The following is a 6,346-nucleotide window of genomic DNA, read 5'->3' on the forward strand; positions in this document are numbered from 1 at the left end:
CAAGAGTTTGCAGGCATGTGGCCTTTCCCAGGAAGCCTTTAGTCGAGAAACAGGAGCCATGATGAAGATCCCCTTATAGGAGGCCAGGGGAGAGCAACACAGCAGGCAAAGTTGTCTGCCTGAGCGCCCCCTCACTTATTCTTCACGGTTCTTGGGGCTTGTGAGTCCTGCTGTAGGAGGATGACTTCAGGTCAGTAGAGCGAGCAGTCCCAGTCTCTGACATCTGTGCAGGTGAGGCCCCTGAATGAGGAGGTGAGGAAGCACACACCCAGAACTGGCCCATAGACTCCTGACCCTGCTATCAGCCCTAGGAGTCCCCAAACAGCCTTGGTGGGGTGTGACTGGACCTGATTCCCAGTTACGAGGTTAAGAAGGTAAAGACTTTGGTCTGGGGTTGACTGAATCAGGTCAGTAGAGGTAGGATTTCCAAGGTGTGCCACGAGGAAGCTGAGTAAACTGAAGGGTTCAGAGACCACCACACCCATAAAGTGGAGACCCCACAGAATCTTGCCTGTTGTCATGAGAGATGCAGGCATAAATGTCAGGCAGAGACAGCCTCACATCCTTCTCAGGGGCAACAGAGAAGTAAGGATCTTGGTCTGAGGGGAGAGGTCTCAGGTCAGCAGAGGGAAGTAACTTAGGCCTTCACATGAGTCAGATTTAGGGTACTGAGTTGGAACGCTGAGTAGGATCACCATCACAGGGCCTCAAGCCGCCTGCCACAGCTGTCATTCACAGGAGACCATGGCAGGTGGGGCCAAATAAGGCTACCCTCACCTCTTCCTGTTGGATCTCAGGGAAGTGTGAGCCTTTCCCTGAGGAAACATCCTCAGGTCAAGAAAGAGGAGAGCCTCAGGCTCTGCCAGGGGGTAAATCAAGGAAACTGAGTGAGAAGTGAGGGGACCACTCACTCCTGAATAGAGAGGAAAGCAAAGAGTCTGGCCCTGCCCCTGCACTCAAGGCTTAACTCCCCAGGGCAGAGTGTGAGGCTGAGTCCTCCATCACGTTTTCTTAATTGACCCTATTTCTTTTTATTTTTTGCTGAGGAAGCTTCACCCTGAGCTAACATCTGCTGCCAGTCTTCCTCTCTTTGTAAGTGAGCCGCCGCCACAGCATGGCTACTGACAGACGAGTCGTGTAGTTCTGCGCCCAGGAACAGACCCCGAGCTGCTGAAGCAGAGCTTGCCACATTTAACACCTAGGCCACTGGGGCTGGCCCTTAATTGATTTTAATTTTTAGAGAAGTTTTAGGTTCACAGAAAAATTGAGCATAACGTACAGAGAGCTCCCATATATCCTCTTCCCCAACACAGGCTCCTCTACTATCAACATTCCACACCAGAGTGGTACATTTTCTACAATCTAATGAACCTACATTGACGCATCATCAGCAAGCAAAGTCCATAGTCACATTAAGCTTCATTCCTGGTGTTGTACATTTTGTGCGACTTGGCAAATGTGTGATGACTTTGATCTACCATTATGGTGTCATTCCACTGCAAATCCACCCTGCTCTGCCAACCACTCCTCCCTCTCCCCGAGCCCCTTTCAACCACTGATCTTTTTACTTCTTCTATAGTTTTGCCTTTTCCTGAATGTCATAGAGTTGGAATCATGCAGTATGTAGCCTTTTCAGATTGGCTTGTTTCACTTAGGAATATACATCTAAGGTTCCTCCATGTCTTTTCATGGCTAGATAGCTCATTTCCTTTTAGCACTGTATAATATTCCATTGTCAAGAGGTACCATGGTTTATTTATCCATTTGCCTGCTGAAGGACTGTTTCATTGCTTTCACGTTTTGGCAACTAGGACTAAAGCTGCTATAACCCTCCACGCAGGGTTTTCTGAGTATATAAGTTTTCAGTTCACTTGGGTAAATACCAAGGAACAGGATTGCTGGATCATATAGTAAGATAATGTTTAGTTGGGAGTTTTTTAAACCACTTTATTGAGGTATGATTGACAGACAAAAAGCTGTACATAGTTAACGTACAAATTGATGAGTTTGTAGATAAGTATGCACCCATGAAACTATCACCACAATTTAAGCCATAAACATACCCATCACCTCCAAGTTCCTCCCACCCATTTTTGCTGAGGGAGACTCGCCCTTAGCTAACATCTGTTGCCAATCTGCCTCTATTGGGTATGTGAGCCACCATCACAGCATGGCCACTGATTGACGAATGGTGTAGGTCCACGCCCGAGAACCAAACCCAGGCTGCCGAAGCGGAGCATGCCAAACTTAACCACTAGGCCATGGGGCTTGACCTGCTCCCAACCTTCTTATTTATTTATTTGTGATAAGAACATTTAGCATAATATCTATCCTTTTAGCAAATTTTAAGTATACAGTACAGTATTGTTAACTATAGGCCCTATGCTGTACAGTCGATCTCAGGGACTTCTTTACCTTCTATAAAGCTTCCTCCTTTTTAAGGCTGAATGATAGTCTTGTTGTATGCCTATTCCACATTTTCTTTATCCATTTGTCCATCAGCGGACATTTAGGCTGCTTCCATGTCTTGGCTACTGTGACTAATACTGCAGTGAACAAGGAAATGCAGGTAGTGCTTCAAAATCCTGATTACTGTTCCTTTGGCTCTATACTCACAAGTGTGATTGCTGATTCATGTGGTAGTTCTACTTTTAATTTTTTGAAGAACCTCCACACTGTTGTCCATAGTGGCTGTACCAACTTACATCCCCACCAACAGTATAGAATCTGTTTAGTTTAGTAAGAATCTCCCAAACCGTCTTCCAAAGCGTCTGTACCATTTTGCATCCCCACCAGTAATGAGTGAGAGTTCCTGTTGCTCCATGTCCTCACCAGCATTGGTTGTTGTCCATGCTTTGGATTTTCGCCGTTTTAAAAGGGACGCGGTGGTGTCTGGTTATTTTGTTTTGCAATTCTCTAATGACGTATGATGCTGAGCATCTTTTCATATGCTTACTGGTCATTTGTATGTCTTCTTTGGTGAGATATCTGTTCTTATCCTTTGCCCATTTTTGATTACGCTGTTGGTTTTCTTCTTGTTGAGTTTGAAGAGTTCTTTGTAGATTTTGGATAACAGCTTTCATCAGATATGTCTTTTGCAAATATGTTCTCCCAGCATTAGGCACACCTTCCTGTTCTCTTTTTTAAAATTTATTTCATATAATTTTTCATTTTACTTTATTTTATTTCGTTAACTTTCTAACGAGGTCACATTGGTTTATATCATTATATGAATTGGATGTGTACATCATTATATTTCAACTTCTGTATAGACGGCATCGTGTTCACCACCAAAAGTCTACTTTCTGTCTGTCACCATACATATGTGCCCCTTTGCCCCTTTTGACCTCCCCCCACCCCCTTCCCCTCTGGTAACTGCCAATCTGTTCTCTATATCTTTGTGTTTGTTTGTTGTTTCTCTTTTTTTTTTTTTTTATCTTCTACATGTGAGTGAAATCATACGATATTTGTCTTTCTCCATCTGACTGATTTCACTTAGCATAATATCCTCAAAGTCCAGCCCTGTGGTCACAAATGGAAACATTTCATCTTTTTTATGGCTGAGTAGTATTCCATTGTCTGTGTATATACACACACACATATATATATACACATATGCATATATTTATATCACATCTTCTTTATCTATTCATCTGTCAATGCACACTTAGGTTGTTTCCAAGTCTTGGCTATTCTAAATAATGCTCAATGAACATAAGGCTGCATGTATTTTTTCACATTAGTGTATTCATGTTCTTTGCATAAATATGCAGAAGTAAAATAGCTTGATGGTGTATTTCACAGAGCAGATATCTTTGTTTTAGCTTTTTTTTTTCTTTTTGGTGGGGACAGATTCGCCCTAAGCTAACATCTATTGCCATTCTTCCCCTGTTATTTTTTCCCCACCAAAGCCCCAGTGCAGTGTTGTATATCCTAGTTGTAAGTACTTCTAGTTCTTTTCTGTGAGCTGCCGAGGCAGCATGACAACTGACAGATGGATGGTGTGGTTCGATGACTGGGAAATGTACCCGGGCCGCTGAAGCAGTGAGTGTGCCAAACTTTAAGCACTAGGCCATCAGGGCTGGATCCAGAAGTTTTAATTTTAACAAAGTCCAGATTATCGATGATTCCTTTCATGGAGCCCCATCACCTTTTATATCAGGTCTAGAGGAGGTGAGATCCTTGGTCTGAAGGTTCAGTCACCAGTCAGGAGAAGGGAAGGTCCACGACCCTGCATGCTGTCCAAATGAGGACTCTGAATGAGAACTGAGGACCTAACAAGCTCAAGACAGAGAGCTCCCCACAGAGCTGTAAGCAGTGGCTGCCCCCTGTAAGCGTGGTGGCCAAGGTGCCCCTCTCACTTTCTTCTCATGGGTCCCAGGGAGCTTGGAGGTGTCAATTTCAGTGTAGCAGAGGGTCTAGGTTTGAGGTCTTGCCAAGAGTTGTCATGATAATCTTGAAGGTAAACATAGAGACTCCTGGGCACTCCAGAACACAAGTGGCCCCACTGCTAGCCATGCTGTCACCCTACTCAGTGAAAGACAGGGCTGGCAGGCTGCAGCCGAAGGCTCACTCTGTCTCCACTAGGTTCTCAGAGACAGAATGACCAGGAGAACAAGAGCCTGTGGGTTCCTAGAGAGTATCCTCAAGAAAACCTGCAGAAGTGGCCTTGGTTAAAGCCAAGGTGGAATCTCCCTGCTTAAGGTGCTCTCACCATCTCATTCTCCTTCCTTCCGGTGCTGGCATCACCTGCTCTCCTGCCTGCTGCACCTGATCACACAATCATCATTCCTTGACGTCAGAAGTGTCAGCTCCATGACCGTGAGAAATGCCACCAGGCCAGGGGCAAGACCCAGGAACTCAAGGGTGCTCAGGCCACTGCAGCACAGAAGAGTCTCCTTTCTCCTCCTCTCTTGTTTTGGAGATGCTCCCTTGGACTCCCTTATAGCTGGCATGTCTAGAAGCCTCAGAGATCCCCATCCACCGTCACTACTTCTGCAGCTATTTCATGCACGAGGCGTGAAAAAGCTGTCAAGAGCTCATATGAGAAAGCGCAGCTTGCTCTAAAGCCCCAACCTCCACTGAGGGCTCGCTGAAAGATCTTCTAACCAGGAAGGCAGGGATGTTGGTGCAGTTCCTGCTGTATAAGTATAAAATGAAGGAGCCCATCACACAGGCAGCACTGCTGAAGGCTGTCAACAAAATTACAGGAAGCACTTCCCTGAGATCTTCAGGAGAGCCTCTGAGCACATGGAGCTGGTCTTTGGCCTAGAATTGAAGGAAGTCAAGCCCAGTACTCGTTCCTATAGCCTTGTCAGCAAGCTAGTCCTCACCAGTGATGGGAGTCTGAACAGTGGCAGGACACTTCCTAAGAATGGCCTTCTGATGCCTCTCCTGTGTGTCATCTTCTTGAATGGCAGCCGTGCCTCCGAGAGGAGATCTGAAAATTCCTGAATCTTTTGCACATCTATGGTAGAAGTAGGCACTTCATCTTCGGGGAGCCCAGGAAGGTCATCACCCAGGAATAGCTCCAGCAAAAGTACTTAGAGTATCAGCAGGTGACCAACAGTGATCCTCCACGCTGTGAATTCCTGTGGCGCCCAAGACTCCACACTGAAACCAGCAAAAGAAAGTTCTGGAGTTTTTGCCAAGGTCAATGGTACCATCCCCAGTGCCTTCTCATCCCATTATGAAGAGGCTTTGAGAGATGGGGAGGAGAGAGCCGAGCCAGAGCTGCAGCCAGGGCTGCCGCTACTGCCAAGGCCAGTGGACGAACCAGGGCCACATCCAACTGCTACTGTCACCCCAAGTGAGGTCTGAGGCAAAGTCTTCACCTTGTGGTTAAAGAAGGCGCTCAGTCTTCCTACTAGTGGAGGGCCAAGGTGAGGCTTGTGGGAACACAGTGTATAACATATTTGCATTCCTGTACAACACGTGTAAGTTGGAGATTTGCTTTCTTTTCCCTATTGTTAAGTGTTGTTCCTTTCAATTAAAGATTTTTTTACCTTCAGACTCCAAGTTTATGAACGACATGGATCATACTGATGAACATACATACAACTTGATAAACTCCAATAAATGATTGGAGTTGATTGGGGTTGAAAACTAAGCCTTTTGGTATTATGTAAAACTAATTGAAACTCCTTGAATTGCTTCTTTGTCATTCAGAACTAGATAACGAGACATTTGAATATGGATATTTGTGAAAAAGGAAATTACCCCACAGTAAAGTCTGTGTGATCATGAGATAGACAAAAAAGTGTAAAAAGTAGTCAATTCTTGGTTTGTTTTATTCCTTTTAGTCTTTCAGTGTGAAACTGAAGTCTATGTACCTGGATTGGCCTAG

The 6,346-nt window shown here is 45.1% G+C and overlaps 1 pseudogene; it reads left to right on the top strand.

The window, feature by feature from the left end:
* Positions 1–744: 744 nt before the first annotated feature.
* Positions 745–5,820, top strand: LOC131400889 (melanoma-associated antigen B4-like; annotated as a pseudogene).
* Positions 5,821–6,346: the final 526 nt, after the last annotated feature.

The sequence above is a fragment of the Diceros bicornis genome, chromosome X (assembly GCF_020826845.1).
Source record: "Diceros bicornis minor isolate mBicDic1 chromosome X, mDicBic1.mat.cur, whole genome shotgun sequence".
NCBI classification, from domain to species: Eukaryota; Metazoa; Chordata; class Mammalia; order Perissodactyla; family Rhinocerotidae; genus Diceros; species Diceros bicornis.